General features: G+C 39.0%; 1 protein-coding gene and 1 long non-coding RNA gene across 4 annotated transcripts in view; both read left to right on the top strand.

Annotated features, from left to right (window-relative positions):
- LOC115214090 (S1 RNA-binding domain-containing protein 1-like) overlaps window positions 1-22,273 on the top strand; it is a 257,151-nt gene that overhangs the window by 147,497 nt on the left and 87,381 nt on the right. The window lies entirely within an intron of this gene.
- On the top strand, window positions 2,679-19,512 carry LOC118764233. The gene is made up of 4 exons (XR_005000028.1): window positions 2,679-2,689; window positions 3,392-3,404; window positions 10,768-10,772; window positions 19,267-19,512. It is a non-coding gene; the product is annotated as an uncharacterized LOC118764233 (long non-coding RNA).

Below are 22,273 nucleotides of genomic sequence, written 5' to 3'. Positions count from 1 at the left end.
ATAGGGTGAAGAGACACGACGGTTCCTGCTGATGTTCAAGATGCTGTTCCTGAGCATATCATTATGTTCCAACCATCAGCCCACCTGCTAGAAATAGCAGTCAAGTATCCCTTGAATTACACAATGCTTGACTTACAAAAAGGGAAAGCTGCATAGCGGATTATGTCTGCAATATAATCCTCTATGTACGTCAGAGGTCTGCTCAATTAGGGTTGACCTGAAGCTATACAACAACAGCAGCCCAAGAATGCTCTTTGTTATTCCTTAGACACATCTCACTTTCTTTGTCACTCCTCACCCCCCATGCCCATCTGTATTCCCTCATTCATGCTCTTGCTTTCCTCTCTCTCTCTCTCTCTCCTCTGTCTTCTGTCTCTCTGTAGTTAAAAACCCCATGTTAGTAATTTAACTAACTTCTCTTTTCCACTAACAGCTCAGTTGATAATGATTGGGAGGGTGAGTGTTGATGCTTGTATTGTTCATAGTTGTGATGATGTTAATGGGGTGGGTGGGGGTAGGTAGTTTTTGTTGGCTAGCCTCAGGTTTATGATCAAAAGACATTCCAGCTGTGACCATCCCGCTTTTTTTTTTTTTTGCTTTTTTAGACAATGTATTTAGAACTGCATTGTCTAATATGTCTTTCCTTTTTTTTAAAGACAGTACTGTGTAATTTGAGAGAGATTTTACCACTATTTCTATCAGGTTTAGCAACCATGTTAGGAGCCCCTACATCATCATCATTTAAGGTCCATTGTCCATACTGGCATGGGTCGGACAGTTTGACCGGGCTGGCATGCTGGAAGGCTGCACCAGGCTCTAGTCTGATTCGGCATGGTTTTCTACAGCTGGATGCCCTTCCTAATGCCAACTACTCGAAGAGTGTAATGAATGCTTTTACATGTCACTGGCACGGGTTCCATTTGCATGACACTGGGGTGCATTTATGTGTTAATTTGTGTGACACCAGTATCTGCCTCTGATGTTATCCAAGAGAAAGGTAAAGGCCAGTACAGCTTGGCACCAGTGACATTACAACTCATTTCTACAGTTGAGCGGACTAGATCAATGTGAGATAAAGTGTCTTGCTCAAGAACACAACCCACAGCCCAGTGCAGGAATCAAACTCACTACCTCATGATTGTGAGCCCAATGCTCTAACCACTAAGCCATGTGCCTTCACAGAAATCTAGACATGAAATTATATGAAATATTTGTGAAAGTTTCAACTCTTCAGTTTTACTTGAAGTTTAGATAAGTGAGAAGATATTGCCTTACGAGAGTTGGCTAGAAAGTTGACACGCTGACTAATATGGAGTGATGCTAGAGCTGTGAAATGTTTCATGCATTAATTTCAATTCTCCTTATTAATAAATGCATTGTTTCTCTCTTGGTAAACTGACATCTGACTGTTCAAAGAAGACTTCAAAAGCAACTAGTAGCAACTTCTCTTTGAAATCGACAAAATTTGACATCATGCTGTCATCAGTACCTGCAGAAAACGCATTTATCCCCTAAGGACATTAGGGGATGACACTCCAGCTTTATCAACAGTGGAAAAGGGACAGCTGAATTTTGGAGGGGAAGGGAGAGTTTTGAAAATGATCCAAGCTCTGGACATTCTGCAACTGCTTACCACCAAGGAAAACATTGATTGTGTTCACCACATGATGATGGATGACAGGCAATTGACTATAGATCAAATAATCAATGCTATTAGCAGATCTCGTGAGATAGCTGAGAATATTCTGCACAATGTGCTTGGCATGATGATTGTTTCTGCTCAGCAGATGCCATGTTTTCTGACAACTGATTAAAAGAATATTAGGTTAATCACATCACAGGATAATCTAACATTTATTGAGGCAGATCCAGCTAGTTTCTTTGAACATTTCCTAAACTAGGGTGAGTGCTGGGTTCATCACTCTGAACCAGAGACAAAGAGACAATCCATACAGAGGAAACACTTCTCACCTGATCCGAAGAAAGCCAAGTCTGTTTCATCTACTGGAAAGGTGATGGCCTCATATTTGGGATGCAAAAAGCATTGTGTTTATTGACTATCTTGAAAAGAACCACATCATGAATGCTTGCTGAGGCAGTTACAAAAGGCTATCAAGAGCAAACTTTGTGTTTCAACCTCGTGGGATTACTCTTTTACTTGTTTCAGTCATTTGACTGTGGCCATGCTGGAGCATCACCTTTAGTCAAGCAAATCAACTCCAGGGCTTATTCTTTGTAAGCCTAGTACTTATTCTATCGGACTCTTTTGCTGAACCACTAAGTTACAGGGACATAAACACACCAGCATTGGTTGTCAAGCGATATTGGGGGGGACAAACACAGACACACAAACATATACACACACACATACATATATATATATATATATATATATATATATATAATATATATATATATATATATATAATATATATATAGATAGATATAAGTAAAAAAACAAAAAAAATAATCCAGAATCCTTGTTCAGTATCGGATCAATTCCAAAATCTAATCAGTTCGTGTCAGTCTTGAGGCCAAACATCCCTGAAAATTTCATCCAAATCCATCCAATGGTTCTTGAGATATCTTATCCACAGACAAACAAACAAACACGATTGAAAAACAATACCTCTGCCTTAGCAAAGGCAGAGGTAATCATCATCATCATCATCATCATCGTTTAGCGTCCGTTTTCCATGCTAGCATGGGTTGGACGGGTCAACTGGCGTCTGTGAAGCTGGAAGGCTTCGTCAGGCCCAGTCAGATCTGGCAGTGTTTCTACGGCTGGATGCCCTTCCTAATGCCAACCAAATAATTATCATGCTGAGGTCGACTTTGCCTTTCATCCTTTAGGGACCAATGAAAAAGTACCAGTTACACACTGGTGTCGATATAATCGACTAGCCCCTCCCCCAAGATTTCAGGCTTTGTACTTTTAGTTGGAAGGACCATTATTACTGCTATTATCTGACTATGCCACCTGCTTACTAAAAATTATCCAGCCAACATTCTTAAAGATGGTGCTGATCCTACTTGTCACTTCTGAGGTACAATCAGAGAAACAAATCACCACTTCATCTCTGGGTGCTCTATGTTCGCTTCAACTGTGTATACTTATGCCATGATAGACTTGGTCAGTATTTATGCTGGATCATACGCCATCAGTTTGGACTACAAGAAGAATTGATGGGAACGAAAGCTTGCTATAGTAGTAGAAAATAAAGACATAACTATACTTTGGAGATGGCACAGAAGCATAAACATGATATCAAGACCAACTGCAGTGTGGTATGGAAGAATGTGCTGGCAGGAATGGTTGAAATGGTGGATTTGTGAAAGTTTGTTGAAAAAAAGATATAATTAAAAGGTTTTGATGCTCTGTGAGAACTAGAATGTAAGGAGTGGTGTGCAAAATGAAGGCAGACTGTGTAATAGTCAGTGATGAGTGCTGAGGAGTGGGGAAGAGGATCACAGATAAATATGGAACAGTAGTAGGTACTATATTTATGAAAACTAAAAATATGATCATATATATATATATATATGCATACACTCACCCTTCCACCCATACACATGCACACACATTTACATACAGTTTGATTATATACACACACATACATTCAAAATACATACATGCATGTACACACAAACAGATACATATCTGCCTATAAACATATACGGAAATTTCATTCATAAGGACATCCATGTATGTGTGTGTGGTGTATACAGCTCTTAAATTATAAGCTTCACTGGGAAAAGTAAACAAATAGAAATACATTTCTATATTTGCCATTGCCAGTACCGCTTGACTGGCACGTAAAAGCACCCACTACACTCTTGGAGTGGTTAGCATTAGGAAGGGAATCTGGCTGTAGAAACTCTGCCAGATCAGATTGGAGCCTGGTGCAGCCATCTGGTTTGCCAGACCTCAGTCAAATCATCCAACCCATGCTAGCATGGATAGCAGATGTTAAATGGTGGTGGTGGCAGTGGTTGCGGTGGTGGTGGTGGCGGTGGCGCTGTCTCTCTCTCTCTCTCTCTCTATAGCTGGATGCCCTTCTTAATATTATATTAAAAACACCAAGACTATTTTGTTAATGCAATCACAAAACTGAAGACTGGACCTTTGGTTTAGCTCATGCCACAATCCTGGCAATAAAAGTGTAAAAAATAAAAAGTTTTTTTTCTACTTTATTTACTATGGTGGAATATGAAGGCAATTCCAAGAAGGGTCAACCATTTCAACCTACCAACTGTATTATTATGACTGTCATATTACTAAAAACTGGGGTTTTGGGATTTTCTTCTCCCACAATTATGACAAAATTTTTTAAATGGAAGAGCACATTGGGTAATATAGCCCTCAATACACCACATAGTTTTGAATACGAAAGATGGAACACATTTGATCTTAGGTCTGCCTAATTAGGGCTAACCTGGGGTTAAACAACATTATCGTTCCACCAGTAACATTATTTTAGTGCAATAATATCAACACCACCAACTAAATCTTCAAATTGCATCCTACTAACTTACAAAATTAATGACTCATTAGATGACATAATCCTAGATATATAATGGCCACATGGGATGGTCACAACTGGAGCACTCTTTATTTATAGATTTTCTGGATAAGGGTTGACCTGCAACTAAACAACACTACAGAATGGACCCAGATTTCAAATTTTGGCACAAGGCCAGCAATTTTAGGGGAGAGGGCAAGTCGTTTACATTGACCCCAATAGTGCTTATTTTATCGACCCCGCAAAAGGATGAAAGGCAGTGGAATTTCAGCACAGAACATAAAGACAGATGATATGCTACTAAGCATCTTGCCCAGCATACAAATAATTCTGCCAGCTCCGTCCCTTAACAAAACATAATAATGTAATTATTGTAGCATAATTTAATTAAATGAAAACATGCTTTCATTTAATTAAATTACATGAAATTGTGATTTTCAAAACTAATGAGATTGTAAATCTACCAGAAAAGTGCAAGTAGGGAGTGAACCAGAGTCAAAGCTGAAGGCTTACAACAAAGTGAACTCAGCTCTAGGCATCCTAGGACCAAATCATGTTATAAAGTGAGTGGTATGTTAGATTTACCACCCTAAGGTTGTAATTGGGCCATTCTTTTGAATAGCAATGACATGACTGTTTATAGTTAAGTTAAGTTAATTTTTTGGCTCAAAAAGCAAAAAGCAAGGCTATGTAGGGGGACATGGAGTTATGTACAGGGAAGATGTTCATGCAAAGAGTTCAGGCCATTTCTGGTCAAGAGAGACTTTGAACTGAGCGGTCATCGGCATCTTCACTATCTTGTCCGGCAGCTTATTCTACGGATCCACAACCCGGACAGAGAAAGCCCCTCTCCTTCGATTGAGATGAAATCGTCGCAGATATAGCTTTTCGGAGTGCTCCCACAGCCGATGCTCTGGAGCAGGAGTGAAGAACAGCTCTTTCGAGAGGTTACACTTTCCGCTTATGATGCTGTGAGCGAGAATGAGATCACCACGGCAGCGTCATTTTTTTTAGAATAATATTGTAAGGGAAGTGTGAGAGGCCAGATCTGGTTAGCTTAAAGATAAAACAGGTAGATTATTTTGGCTGGATATGACCAGTTTAAATGCTAAAGGGATGAACTGGCTATATCTGGCCCAAATCTTCCACCTGTTTTCTTTTCAAATGAACCAGATCTTACCTCTCACATCTACCCTACACTGTGATTTTAAAAATAAACATTCACACCATCAAAATCTTGAAGCTACAAGATAATGCATGATTAATTCAAAACAATATGACTATATAAGCATTACATTTGACAGAGTAATCTTAATGCCAAAGGATTAATCTTTTGTGTAGCTAGTGAGAAGGGAAATGATGGATTTGGTAAGTGCTATTTTTAGAGTTGGCCACTTAACCCTTTCGTTACTGAATTTATTTTGAGGGGTTCTGTGTTTCTTTCAATTACATTAAATATAACAAAGAATTTCGTGAAATAACTTAGTTATCATTAAGCTAGTGTTAGGAACATAAATTGTGACTAAGGTTTGGTGGAAGATTTTATTTCATAACTTATGAAAACAAGGCATTTGTACTACAGAGCCAGAGCCGGTTTCAGCCGGGTTGGTAACGAAAGGGTTAAGTAAAGTAAAGTACCCACAACCACAAGTCAAAAGCAGGATCACCGACTTAGTTTACTGGGACCTTACCTTATCTGTGAACACTGATTCTCATTCACGTGTCTACTCCTACATTATCTTTAATTCCCATCAGTCATGTGAACAACAGACCCTTCCAATTATCTTGCTGAAACCATGTAACTGAAATGAGTTTCTTAATTAGCACAAGTAAACCATGTGATTTACCAAGCATGTTTTGTACAAACGAGTCAATATAATTTCTTTGAAAAAAATAAGTCTTAAAATATTTCATAACAATTTGTGTGTATGTGTATGCATGTACACATGCATAGTGTGTATGCATGTACATTTGTGTTTGTGTGTGTGTGTGTGTATTTGCATGTGAATTAAATTAATGATGCTAATTTCAGAATCTTCATCATTTCAAATTTTCCTTTCCTCATGGCTATGTATTCAGTTTGGGACTGTTATGTCAGCAATCTGTTTAACTCATCTTTGCATATTTCTTCTCTGTTAGTATGTTACTTTTGTTGCTGTTTGTTTTCATTTATTCTTCTCTTCCTTTATTTATTTATTTTTTTTTTGTCACATTTGTTGCAATTGTAGTATTACAATAATTGTATTGAGACGCAGCCAACAGTGAAATGCATAATTGTTTAATTATCACTACAGCGTGCATTACTGTTGTTGCCATCTGTTGAATTTTCTGTGTTTTCAGTCCTGGCAGTGCTGATGTTGATGGTGACAGTAGAGAGGATGGTGGTGGTAGTGGTGGTGGTGGTGGTGGTACAGCCTCATGGATATGCTTCCATTTTCACACTATTTTCTTACACGTGCTCTTCTTTGTGTATTGGTTTCAGCTATATCGTATTGTATATAGAAAATATAAGCATATGGTATCATATACAAGAAATATTGCTGTATTATGTTCATAAAATATTATAGCCTTATGATATTCTGTGCATAAGATATAGACTTAGGTGTTTGTGTTGGTGTATTTATGTCCATGAAACTTAGTAGTTCAGCAAAAGACACTTGCCTAATGTGTCATGCAGTGGGACTGAACCTGGAACTATGTGGTTGGGAAGCAAACTTCTTACCACACAGCCATACCTGTGCTTATATAAATAAAATGTAAATATATGAGATTGTTTACAGTGAATATTGGAGTAATTGCATTGTCAAAAGTCATAATAGCCATTTAATAATATACAAAACTGTTATATTCTCTTTTTGTTTTCTTAATATCAAAAAGTTTCCTTGCACTTCTGCAAGCAAGTTATGCTCATGATTGCATTGCACTTGGAATTATATAAATAAAGACCCTCTTCGGTCATGAATGACCATGGGATTGCACCTAGAAAATTACCCTCCGAGGCACAAGTCCGACAAGGTTGTTTTATGGAAGAACGGCAGTCACCAATGCATACCAGCCTCCCCTCTCCATGCCACTAATGTTATCCAAGCGAAAGGCAAAGATCAATACAGTTTGGCACCAGTGACACCACAACTCATTTCTACAGCTGAGTGAACTGAAGAACATGAAATAAAGTGTCTTGCTCAAGAACACAGCACACAGCCTGGTCTGGGACATCAAACTCACAATCTCACAGCCGTAAACTTAATGCCCTAATCACTGAGCCATGTGACTTGTATCAATAAAGCAGTTTGTAGAAGTAAAACAAACCTTTTGATTCTTCACAATAGTTACTATAACACTTGTCCTACCCATGCTCTTATATGCAAGTGAGATGTTGGCTACTACAAAGAGGTAAAACATGGATTTGCTACAATCATGCAAAGGGTCATGCAAAGATTCCTCATCATCATCATCATCATCATTCAATGGTCATTGTCCATACTGGCATGGGTTGGATGGTTTGACTAAGGCTGGCAAGCTGGAAGGCTGCACCAGACTCCAGTCTGATTTGGTATGGTTTCTACAACTGGATGCCCTTCCTAATGCCAACCACTCTGAGAGTGTAACAGGTGCTTTTACGTGCTACCGGCATGGGTGCCATTTGCATGATACCGGTCACTGCCATGACTGTGATTTCACTTGGCTTAATGGGTCTTCTTCTCAAGCACAACATAATGCCAAAGGTCTCAGTCATTTTGCATTGCCTCCATGAGGCCCAGCACTTGAAAGGAGCTTTTCATGTGCCACCAGCATTGGCTACTTTGCCTCTGTGAGGCCCAATGCTTGAAAGGTGCTTTTTATGTGCCAGTTACATGACACTAGCATCAGCCGCTACTATGCTTTCACTTAGCTTGACTGGTCTTTCAAGCACAGCATATCACCAATGGTCTTGAAGCCCAAAGTTTGAAGATCATGCTTCACCACCTCATCCCATGTCTTCCTGGGTCTACCTCTACCACAGGTTCTCTCCACAGTTGGAGATCAGCAATTCTTTGCACAGCTAGGAATATCATTATCATCATCATCATCATCATAATTTAAGAGAGCAAATTTAAAATGAAGTTATTCGAGAATGGAGCGGAGTCAACAATGATTGCAGAGTACTGAAAGCAATATCCGCATCCTACCTGCATTCTTATATACAGGTGAAACACAATCAGCTACAAAGAGAACAGAATACTGATTGGCCACAACACAAAGGGTCATGTAGTTGCCGAATGGCATCCAAGATATGGGAAAACAACACTTGAAAGGCCTCCGGGATAATAGGAAGACAATTTGGTCAAGCAATTCAGGTCAAGGTGGAAAACAATAGTGCAACTAAGATAGAACTGGAAGCGCATTGTGAGCATCTGATGGTGTGGTTGATACTGCAACTACTGTGATAATAAATGTTACTTTGAAGAAATAAGCAAAAATTGAATACAACAGTTTTTGTGTGTTCTTAAATGGCCAAAATATCTCTTTTTACCATGTAATAGTTTCAGTTTCACTACATACTCTCTGGTTAATTGACTTGCCAAACAGGTACAGCTCAAAAATATTGAAATTTTTTTATATATAAGTCAGGTGTGATTGTGTGGTAAGAAATTTGCTACCCAACCTCATGGTCCTGGTATTATTGCATAGCCCCTTGAGCAAGTGTCTTCATCTGTAGCCCAGGGCCAACCAAAGCCTTGTCAGTAGATTTGGTAGACAGAAACTGAAAGAAGCCTGCCATGTGTCTGTGTGTATTAAATATACATAAATTTATGTGTATCTTTGTCTCTGTGTTTACTCCCCCACCACTGCTTGACTACCAGTGTAGGATGAGGAAGGTGAGACACATCAAAACTGAAGAAGATGGAAGAAAGAAGATGTTGGGTGAGCTTGAATCGAGTAGTAGGCAATGGGCTAGTTCAGAAGAGTAAAACCCTTGGTTCTAGAGCCTTTTCTCTGTGTACAGGAGTGGTTACCTTGGTCGACATTCTCTAAATGAAACAAATATTCTTTTCTACTCTAGGCACAAGGCCTGAAAGTTTTGGGGAGGGGGCCAGTTGATTAGATCGACTCCAGTACGCAACTGGTACTGAATTTATCGACTCCGAAAGGATGAAAGGCGAAGTCAACCTTAGTGGAAATTAAACTCAGAACATAAAGACAGACAAAATACTGCTGTATTTCACCCGGCATACTCTTTACTCTTTTACTTGTTTCAGTCATTTGACTGTGGCCATGCTGGAGCACCACCTTTAGTCGAGCAAATCGACCCCGGGACTTATTCTTTGTAAGCCAAGTACTTATTCTATCGGTCTCTTTTGCTGAACCGCTAAGTGACGGGGATGTAAACATACCAGCATCGGTTGTCAAGCAATGCTAGAGGGACAAACACAGACACACAAACATATACACACACATACATATATATACATATATACGACAGGCTTCTTTCAGTTTCCGTCTACCAAATCCACTCACAAGGCTTTGGTCGGCCCGAGGCTATAGCAGAAGACACTTGCCCAAGATGCCACGCAGTGGGACTGAACCCGGAACCATGTGGTTGGTTAGCAAGCTACTTACCACACAGCCATTCCATGCTAACATTTCTGCCAGCTTGCTGCCTTAAATGAAACAAATATTAAATTTACTTCAATTATTCAAAGCAGTGCCCCAGCATGACCACAGTGCAATGACTGAAACAAGACAAAGTTGAAAGAATGAAATTAAGCAAAATATAGGTATTTGTACATCGGTATAAACGGTACAAGTTTATTAGTACTGCACTGTGCATGGTACCAGTAAACTAGTCTGATGATCACAGGAATTTGTGGTTCTTGCTCATAAATTAGTGCAGATTATGAGGGGCTCTGGACCATTAGTGACCGATAAAATGTTGTTGTATCTGTATTGTAGTATGTCAGTGAGTAGATTTTTGAAACTCAGTCTAATGGCCTTCAAGGGAGGCAGATCCATAGTCTGGGATGTGACATGCAGTAACACATTCTCCAGCTTCTACCTTGCTTTGCATTGGTTGCAAACTCAGGTGTTGCTGCCTGTAATGTGGAGTGGAGAAAAATCAATAAATGCAGGGGCCCAACCAGCCGCTATCAGCTTATGCCAATCACCATCAAGATGTCAAATGTTCTTGGACCCTGTGCTACTGATTGCCTCTGCAAAATTGGGACAACAGCAGCCTGCCTAAGAAATGAACCCCACAAGGTAGATTGGGTGCTGCAACAAGTTTTGCTGGCCATTCTCCACAGAAACACCATTGTGGTCATTACCACAGGGTGCAATTGACCACACCATATGTTCTGGAATGTGTGGCCCATCACCCTATCAACTCATCTTCTGCTTTATTTACTAACACTCCATTCTGAAATCCTATGCCTCACTGGTAGCATGTAACTCACCTTCAGAAACACCATTCCAAGCTCTGCTCCTCTTTGAAATATTTTCCCTAATTCTTTGACATGTTTGGCTACATGTAGGTCATTAGTATACAAGCATTCTCATGGACAGTTGACCATAACCTCTTCTGTTGTCCAGGCCATGGCCTAGACAACTATATCTAACAGGGCAGAGCTGAGAACCAAGTCCTGATGGAAACATACATGCACACTATTTTCTTTAATGCACTCATTGTTAACTCACCTGGCCAAGAGCATCTTTGTATATGGCTTACATAACTCTGGAAAACCCTTCATTTACACCCAGTTTTATTATATAGACTACAGAATGTGGAATCCTATCAAAGCATTTCTACAACCCAATAACTAATAGCTACAGTGGTTTGCTCTTTAATAGGAACTTTTCCTGTAATTTCTCGCTTAGATAAAAGAATTAGTGACTGCTCTCCCTCCCTGGTCACTGAGAGGAAAATAAAAACTGGTTTAACTACAGTCAACTGTGTGATAAGTAGCTTGCTTACGAACCACATGGTTCTGGGTTCAGTCCCACTGTGTGGCACCTTGGGCAAGTGTCTTCTACTATAGCCTCGGGCCAACCAAAGCCTTGTGAGGGGATTTGGTAGACGGAAAATGAAAGAAGCCCATCGTATATATGTATATATATATATGTATGTGTGTGTATATGTTTGTGTGTCTGTTTGTCACGCCAACATCGCTTAACAACCGATTCTGGTGTGTTTACATCCCCATAACTTAGCAGTTCGGCAAAGGAGACCGATAGAATAAGTACTAGGCTTACAAAGAATAAATCCTGAGGTCAGTTTGCTCGACTAAAGGTGGTGCTTCAGCATGGCCACAGTCAAATGACTGAAACAAGTAAAGGAGTAAAAGAGTAAGGCAAATGTATATTTACTAATATACACATTATACATATAGTACTTTTATAAATCACTATACACGTGCATGTGTGTGTGTGTGTGTGTGTGTATGTGTGTGTATGTATGTGTGTGCATGTGTGTGTGTGTGAGAGAGACAGAGAGAGAGAGAGAGAACTTTTCTACAATCATTCTAGTGTAGCTTCATGTGCAGACATCAGTTAATTAACACGTGAGTGTTGTTGTTTTAATAGTGCTGCGTGTCTTGGTGACTTGGCTTATGTGTGCAGATGACATTAGCTGCTGGGCAGTTTTCTTCTCCCTTAACTGGTATTCTGAACATATGTGTTTATGTATATGTGTGTGTTTATGTGTGTGTGTTGTTTGTAAATGTGTATATGGTATGTATTTATAGATATATATATATATGTGTGTGTATGTATATGTACTCACACACACATACAAAACGAGAAAGGAAAAGAATGAAAGAAATAGAAGACAGTTTTTAAGTTGAAGAGAGAGAGAGAGATGTTGGGTGAAGTAGAGTGAGGAGAAATAAGCTTGGAAGATATTTTAAAATGGTTGCTAGTTAGAGAAAAGGAGAGAGGTGGAAGATGACCAGGTGAATAAATAGACTTAAAATCATCCAGATAGGGAGATATAGGGAATTAGTTACAAAGTAAGAAGCTGATTAAATATATGTAAACTCATATAATTGATATGTATACAATTATTCTTTCTCTTACTGAAGTTTTGATTACACACACACACATACACATATATGTACACACACACACACACACACACACACACACATATATATATGCATATACATTTGTCAACAAACATACATGCACAAACACATTCATTTATTGACAGACACACACACATGTGCATGCACACTCACACATACACACATGCGCATGTACACTCACACATACACACATGCGCTTGCACACTCACACATACACACATGCGCATGCACACTCACACATACACACTCACACATACACACATGCACTTGCACACACATACACATGCACACTCACACATACACACATGTGCATGCACACTCACACATACACACATGTGCATGCACACTCACACATACACACATGCACTTGCACACACTCACACATACACATGTGCATGCACACTCACACATACACACATGCGCTTGCACACACTCACACATACACATGTGCATGCACACTCACACATACACACATGCGTATGCACACTCACACATACACACATGCACACATGTACTGTATTAGATGGCATGAAATATGCACGGGCATATGAGAAACTCTTTTACTAGTTTCAGTTACAGAGCTGCGACCATGCTGGGGCATCACTTAAATTTCAGCTGCACATATTTGGGGGAAAAAAGTATTTAGGGCATTCACGGACAAAATTTGCTTATTGACAGTCCAGATTTACATATAAGCCCCAGGGTGATTTTGGGGGACATTTTTGGAAAAACAAGTACATCTTATATGCAATCAAACATGGTTACTGAATGCATACATGCACATGTACTTACAACTGTATATAAGGATTGTATTTACACATGTACACTCACACATTCATATATGAACATAAACACATATTCAAAAGTACAGAGTGCACACACTATCCATTTACAATCACATAGACACATGGTCATTTTAATGCATATAGCACACAAGTACATAACTTTACACTTATGTATAATGCACACAAGTAATGAGCCTCTGTCTAATTGTTCAAGCTGCTAGAAATAGTGACCTAATTATCTTTAAGTAACATTCTGCAGTTTTAAAAAGAAGGAAGGCCACATTGGACAATGGTGACCTAGATACACTGTGTCTGTAAGTAAAAGACTGGGTGGTCATGACTGGAACACATTTGATCATATGTTTGTTTGATCAGAGTAAATTTGGAGTTAAACAATAGCAATAAAACATAAGTAAAACAACAACTACTACTACTACTACTACTACTACTATAGATGAAAATAAATCTCCTTTGGTTGTAGAACTTGTGTTGGTGTGATAGATGAAGAATCCAGGCATCTGAGTGTCTGCAGTTTATGGCTTCATAAGACTTTAGAGATTCATAAGACTTCAGAGATTGGTGATGATGCAACACACTCAGTGTTCACTTGAATAAATGTGACTGTTAGCCAAAGATTTGAGAGTAAAGAATAAACTGAAATGGTTTCATATTGAATGAAGTTTCAGGACGTCATCTAAGATCAAGGTTGGTTGAGATAGGGAGTTTTGAATAAGGAGTGGATAGTAAGATTGGGGTTGGATGAAAGGCTAGGATTTCTGGCAGAGGTACAGGCAGAGACTAAAAACCAGTCTTCTTGTGATAGTGTCTTAGGATTGGCCAGCAAATTAAAGTTGACTTGTAGAAAGTCAGAGCTTCTTAGAGTGTTGGTGTAGTGTGGCATGATTCAAAATTGGGCTGTCAAGGTTCTGTCATATCTGAGTGACTGATCCAGCCTCATGACAATGACTGAAGAAGGAAATGCAGGTCATGTCATGACTCAGACAACCTGTAAATCTGAAGTGAGTCATATGTCACTACTGTTGTTGAAAGAAAGTGAGTAAATGGCTGTATAAAAAAGATGTGATTGCAGGAGCAAGCAAACTGGTGGTGGTGGTGGCGGCGGCGGCGGCAGCTGCGGTCGTTGTAGTCGTTATGGGGATAAGGGTTGTAGCAGTGGGCTTAGTAATGGTTTATTGTTGTGGAATTATTGGTGGCTTTGGTGATTATGGTGACTGGTGGTGTTGGATGGGACTTCAAGACAAGTAATAATGCCTTCTTTGTATGTGTGTGTGTGCTGTATGTAATGAAAGTAGTTGTTACTTTTTAAGGTGACTGGAAGTGATATAGTCATTGGGGATCGACTTCTTATTCTCCGTGTTCTACTTGGGTCTTCATGATCATGACCTCATTAACAAACCCCTTCTGCTTTTGTACCCCTTCTATCTTACCTATGCAACTTACAACTTTGACATAATTATGGTTTTGGTGCTCGTGTTGATTGTATGATAAATCTGTGGTGAACATGGTTTGGTTGATGGCGGCAAGCTGGTAGAAACGTTAGCACGCCAGGCGAAATGCTTAGCAGTATTTCATCTGCCGATACATTCTGAGTTCAAATTCTGCCGAGGTCGACTTTGCCTTTCATCCTTTCGGGGTCGATTAAATAAGTACCAGTTATACACTGATTTGTTGGTAGTAATGATGATGGTGGTGGTGGTAGATATGAAGTCAGTCGTGAAGATGGTGGGAGATGTAAAGGCTGTATTTATGGTAATATGGTAGTGGATGGTGATAACGATGTTATTGATTAGCCTTAATTAGCTCAAGGTGATCAAAAGTAATCAAGCTATGATGACCCCTCACTCTCTTTTTTTTTGTTGCTTTTCTCCACCCCTGTACTCCAAACTGCATTACCGTTTGTGTCTGTTTCTAAGAGGGTAGTGTGTGGTTGCTATTTCTAGCAGGGTGAGCGACCATGTAGAAGTTCCCTTGTTCACATGAGGTTAATGCTGTTGTAGATAGTGGTGTTGGTGGTAGTTGGAGTGTTGATAGTGTCGAAAGTGTTGTTGATGTTTTGTTCCAAGACAGTCTTGATCAGGGAAGCCTATGGTCAAAAACATTCCAACTATGTCTATCCCACCTGATTTTCAGGCATACTATGTCTTGGAATACATTATTAAATGCATAACCCTTCAAGACTGACTGTTGGGTATATATTGAGTAATATTTGGCTGCTGTTTCGAACAGATCAAGTGATCTTTTAGAGGCACCTTCAGTGATGTTACTTCTGTTATTGTTATTGTTGCTGGTGCAGCAGCCTTGTTCTGGTTCACTTCAGTTAAGCAGACCTTTGATTAAAGTTGCTCTAACCATAACCATCTCTCATTTCTCTGCCACACCCCCAACACCCCAGACATACTGTATTTAAGATTACATTATCCGATGTATCCCTATCAAAGGGAGTTGAATGTGACTCAGAATTTGGCTACTGTTTACAGCATATCTGTCATTCTTGCAGAGTCAATTTCATTGTTGATTTTGGTGCAAGTTGAGATGATATTAATGATCATTTTAATTGCAGATTAGGTGTGGTTAGTAGGGATAATGATAGACATAATTATGACAATATTCTTCCTGACTTAATAATTATAATCATATTTTGCTTTTCTCTTTACTTTGTAAGTTTGTTTATATGTGTATATGTTTTTGTACTATATATATATATATATCTTTTACTCTTTTACTTGTTTCAGTCGTTTGACTGTGGCCATGCTGCAGCACCACCTTTAGTCGAGTCAATTGACCCCAGGACTTATTCTTTGTAAGCCTAGTACTTATTCTATCAATCTCTTTTGCCAAACTACTAAGTTATGGGGACATAAACAAACCAGCATCGGCCGTCAAGCGATGTTGGGGGGACAAACACAGACACACATATATATACATATATATGACGGGCTTCTTTCAGTTCCCGTCTACCAAATCCACTCACAAGGCTTTGGTCAGCCCGAGGCTATAGTAGAAGACACTTGCCCAAGGTACCACACAGTAGGACTGAACCCAGAACCATGTGATTTGTAAGCAAGCTACTTACCACACAACCACTCCTGTGCCTATGGCTGTATATATATATCTGTGTGTTTCATATATACTGTCTATGTCTGAATATAAGCAGTTTGTATCAGTGCTTGTTTTATATTTGTGCATGTATGTGTTAGGATATATATATATATATATATATAAACAGGCACACACGCACACACATACAGCTTTCGGTTCATACACTATCTATTGATGTAGACAAGAAGAGTGGTTTTTAGTCCATGCCTGAACCTCTTAGATGATGTCTTGAAACTTCATTCTATTGGCCTCTTTAGCCAAACCATTAAGTGACTGGGATGTAAACACACCAATACCGGTCATCAGGCAGGTGTGTGGACAAATGCATATGAAACCATTTCAGTTCATTCTTTACTCTCAAATATATATATAGGCCACATTGCTAGATTTGGCAATGACAGACTCCCAACAAAAGTCCTGTTCTTACAATTGGCAAATGGCTATTGAAAGATTGGTCCACCCCAATTGAGATTTAACCCTTTTGTTACCATATTTCTGTTGAGACACTCTCTCTTTACTTCATTTAATTTTGAAAATAATGAAAAATTTAGTAGAATAACTTTGTCATTTTAATGGGTTTGGGGAACATAAATTAAGTTCTGATGGAAGATTTTAATTCAGAAAACGAGATATTTGTAACACAGTGCAAGGAGCAGTCTGAAGTCAGATGGTATCAAAAGGGTTAAGGATACTGTCAAGCAGAACCTAAAAGATCTGTCTCCTCTACTCACAAGTGGTGCCAGCTAGCTAGTGATTGCGACACCGGACCAGATATGATATATGTATGTATGATGATGATGATGATATGTAAGGCGGCAAACTGGCAGACTCGTTAGCAAGCCGGACGAAATGCTTAATGGTATTTCGTCTGCGGCGAGCTGGCAGAAACGTTAGCACGCCGGGCGAAATGCGTAGCCGTATTTCGTCTGCCGTTGCGTTCTGAGTTCAAATTCCGCCGAGGTCGACTTTGCCTTTCATCCTTCCGGGGTCGATAAATTAAGTACCAGTTACGCACTGGGGTCGATGTAATCGACTTAATCCGTGTCTGTCTTTGTTTGTCCCCTCTGTGTTTAGCCCCTTGTGGGTAGTAAAGAAATAGGTATTTCGTCTGCTGCTACGTTCTGAGTTCAAATTCTGCTGACATCAACTTTGCCTTCCATCCTTTCAGGGTCGATAAATCAAGTACCAGTTGAGTACTGGGGTCGATGTAATTGACTGTCCTTCTCCCCACAAAATCCAGGCCTTGTGTCTATAGGGGAAAGGATTATCTTTACTCTCAATGTAATTTTCAATTCTACTAGTCTTTTATTCATCCTTATATGGAATGCTAAATGATGATGATATGGAATATTGTTGCCACACCTAAGCTGATGTTTCTACTGGGCTTCTTTTTCTCCTTAATCAAGTTCAGAAGCAGGATCTAACGTTATTTGTCCAGTTTCGGCAATTAATCTTGAAACACTCTCTTCTTGTGTGTGTCATTACTTGTTTATCTCGAGTTTATAAATACTTCCAGAGATGTTGTTCTGCCAAATTTCTCTTGTAACTTCCTCTTAAGGTTACTTATCAAGTGACTCAGCTTTTTGCTAATTCTCATCTTTTCACTGATGTTCCCTCCCTCTCTAAGAAGTGTCTATTCTCTTATAGTTTCTTTCCGTGAACAACTGTTTTATGGAACTCTCTTCCTCCTTGTTTCTTAGGTAAAATACAATCCTAATTCTTTTAAATCCTTAGTTGATTATTTTACGATTCTTAGGATGTTTTTAATTTGATTTTTCATCATTTTCTTTGTCTTTTTCTTTTTGTAACTCCTAATGAATGAAGTGGTTGCTTGTCTTTTTTTTTCTGCTTGTTTGCTATTTAGTTGGGAGTGACTTCTGATGAAAATGCAACAAAAAATATCTGATCTGTCGCTGCTGTTCCATTCTTTGCCTAAAAATACAAATCTGTTTCTTTCTCTCTCTCTCTCAATGAAGGGACAACCACAAAACAAACATCAGATTCCCCCTTCTCCACACTTCATACAAATCTATCCAAACTCCCGTGTAGCACTGTTTGCAAAGTATTTAATCCTACTTGCTCCAGTTTCCCTCTCAGACAAAACAAACAGACCAATTAGCCAAATAATGATTGCATACACAGAAAAATAAGCTACAAAATGTAAATAATTGTTTCTAGGACAAAATAACCCATTATAGATGTAAAACATTTAAAGCAAAACAAAATTGCAAAAATTGTTTCCTGAACTAATCTCCTGACTAATAAACCTAATAAACTGCAACCAATGCTGTTTTCTTCTGATTCATATATTACATCATTATCTATATATATATATATATCATCATCATCATCGTTTAACGTCTACTTTCCATGCTAGCATGGGTTGGACGATTTGACTGAGGACTGGCAAACAAGATGGCTGCACCAGGCTCCAATCTTGATCTGGCAGAGTTTTTACAGCTGGATGCACTTCCTAACGCCAACCACTCCGAGAGTGTAGTGGGTGCTTTTACGTACCATCGGAACAAGGGCCAGTCAGGCAGTACTGGCAATGGCCATGCTCAAATGGTGTTTTTTACATGCCACCTGCACAGGAACCAGTGCAGCGGCACTGGCAACGACCTCACTCGAATGTTTTTTCATGTGCCATGAGTGTCAGTAAGGTGACACTGGTAATGATCGCATTCGAATGGTGCTTTTTACGTGCCACTGGCACAGAAGCCAGTTAGCCGCTCTGTCAATGATCATGCTCAGATGGTGCTCTTAGTGCTTCACTAGCACGGATGCCAGTCATCGAATTTAATTTCGATTTCACTTGCCTCAACAGGTCTTTGCAAGCAGAGTTTAGTGTCCAATGAAGGAAAGGTACGCATGGGCTGGCTACACCCCTGGCATTGGCTACGAGGTTATGGTCTCATTTGTCTTGCCAGGTCCTCTCAAGCACAGCATATTTCCAAAAGTCTCAGTTGCTAGTCATTGCCTCTGTGAGGCCTAATGTTCGAAGGTCGTGCTTCACCACTTCATCCCAGGTCTTCCTGGGTCTACCTCTCCCACAGGTTCCCTGTACCGCTAGGGTGTGGCACATTTTCACACAGATATCCTCATGCATTCTCACCACATGACCATACCAGCGCAGTCATCTCTCTTGCACACCACATCTGATGCTTCTTAGGTCCAACTTTTCTTGCTGTGACAATTCCTTTTCATTCGAACTAGCAGGTTATGTGTCACTACTTATGTCCATTTGAGTACAGTAATGCCTCAGTTTACAAGGACCTGCTTTATGAGACCCTGGGGCTTTACGAGTTTTATTTTATAATAAATATAAAAAGATTAAACAGGATGTACACACGTCTAGTGCAAGATTCAGAAAATAATAATAAGAATAATATTTTTTATTATAAATGATCTTGCCATTCCTTTTACTTTACATAGAATATTCTTTACACTTAACTGTTGTTTTTTTGCCATTTACTTACAAGTATTCTAAATTTTATAGGTAAAACATTTTTCTGTGAACGAATTACAATTTATAACATTGCTACTATGGCAAGTTACTGCTCTGTTTTATGAGTTTTGCTTTATGGGCAGCCACTGGGAACAAATGAACTCATATATCGAAGCATTACTGTATATACAACATTGAGTTACTTGAATTGAGAGCCACCACCCATCAAAGAGTTTATGGGCAGGACCATTCTTCTCAGGCTAAATGAATAAATGTATCATGTCATCTATGTTGTGGTTGTTGTCATTGTCATCATCATCAATATTGCTAGTGCATTTCTATGTTTACTTTTTGGCATGTTGACATGGGTTGAACAACATATCTTGCAGTATTCTATGGCCAGATGCCCTTCCTGACATGTGTCCTTGTTTTCAAGTAAGGTACTTTATTATATTGTCTTCACGCATCAAACTAGCAAGCTGCCAAACTTTTTTTTATTTATCTGCAATAGGCATAGGAATGACTGTGTGGTAAGTAGCTTGCTTACCAACCACATGGTTCTGGGTTTAGTCCCACTGCATGGCACCTTGGGCAAGTGTCTTCTACTATAGCTTTGGGCTGACCAAAGCCTTGTGAGTGGATTTGGTAGACGGAAACTGAAAGAAGCCCGTCGTATATAAGTATATATATGTATGTGTGTGTATATGTTTGTGTGTCTGTGTTTGTCCCCCCAACATCGCTTAACAACTGATGCTGGTGTGTTTACATCTCCATCACTTAGTGGTTCGGCAAGAGAGACCGATAGAGTAAGTACTTGGCTTACAAAGAATAAGTTCTGGGGTCAATTTGCTCGACTAAAGGTGGTGCTCCAGCATGGCCGCAGTCAAATGACTGAAACAAATAAAAGAATAAAAGAATGTATTTTCCTAACCATGTAATTTTGGGTTCAGTCCAACTGTGCAGTATCTTAGGCAGGTGTCTCTCTGTGATAGTTACAGGTTGCCCAAAGCCTTGTGAATAGATGTGGTTGACAACAACTGAAAGAAGCCCATCATATATATATTTGTGTGAGATTTTTGTGTGTGTATTCATGCCTCCTTTTCTTGAGCTTGCATGCAGGTTGTATAAGGATGTCACAATCACACAAGCATTTGTGTCATTTGTTTACAAATTTTGGAGAAATCATGTCCATCTGTGGTGTATTAAGAAATAAAGGATATATTACCTTACTTGGAAACAGGGGTTAGGGTTGTGAACAAGAAAGCTGTCCACCTGTACCAAATATGCCTCAACAAATCCCATCTGACCCATGCAAGTATATGAACGGTAAGATAAAAAAAGTATGATGAACAATGATGATGTATCTACACATACATCATCATCATTAAATGTCTGTTTTTTATGCTGGCATGGGTTGGACGCTTTAACAGGAGCTGACCAGTCAGAGAGCTATCCAAGGTCCAGTTGTCTGTTTTGACATGGTTTCTATGACTGGATTCTCTTCCTAATACCAACCGCTTTATAGAGTGTGCTGGGTGCATATATATATATATATACATACACACACACAAATATGAATTTGGGTGTGTGCATGTGTACATGTATGTAAATATATATGGATATATATATATAATAATAATAATAATAATAATATAATAATAATAATATTAGGGAGTAAATCCAAATTTACAGGTAAAAATTAGATTTAAGATTAAATCAAATTTCACAGTATAAATATAAATTATATTAGAGATAAAACCACTATTAGGCAAATCAAACAGTGATTTGCCTAATAGTGGTTTTATCTCTAATATAATTTATATATATATATATGTATATATATATATAGTTAATCCAAACAAGAAAATACAAAAAAACAAAAAAAACACAACAACGCGAGGACGTGGAACAAATAAAGTATTATTGTTTAACGTTTTGAGCGGAGCTCTTCATCGGAAACATAGGAGAAGGAAAGATCCCGAGAAGGGAAGACAGAGGAAAAATCGCCAGCGGTACTCACAAGGTCACATATATATATATATATATATATATATATATATAAAAGGGTAAAGACCCCCTTCGGTCATGAATGACCATGGGATTGCACCTAGAAAGTTACCCTCCTAGACACAAGTCCAGGCAAGGTTGTTTATGGAAGACCAACAGTCGCCCATGCATACCAGCCTCCCCTCTCCACACCACTAGTGTTATCCAAGGGAAAGACAAAGGTCGATACAGCTTGGCACCAGTGAAGTCGCAACTCATATATATATATACACACACATATATATATATACATACACACAAACACACAGAGGTATCATCATCATCATTTTA

Source organism: Octopus sinensis, linkage group LG7 (genome assembly GCF_006345805.1).
Source record: "Octopus sinensis linkage group LG7, ASM634580v1, whole genome shotgun sequence".
NCBI lineage: Eukaryota > Metazoa > Mollusca > Cephalopoda > Octopoda > Octopodidae > Octopus > Octopus sinensis.
The sequence above is the reverse complement of the archived record's forward strand: the minus strand, read 5'-3'. Positions and strand labels throughout refer to the sequence as shown.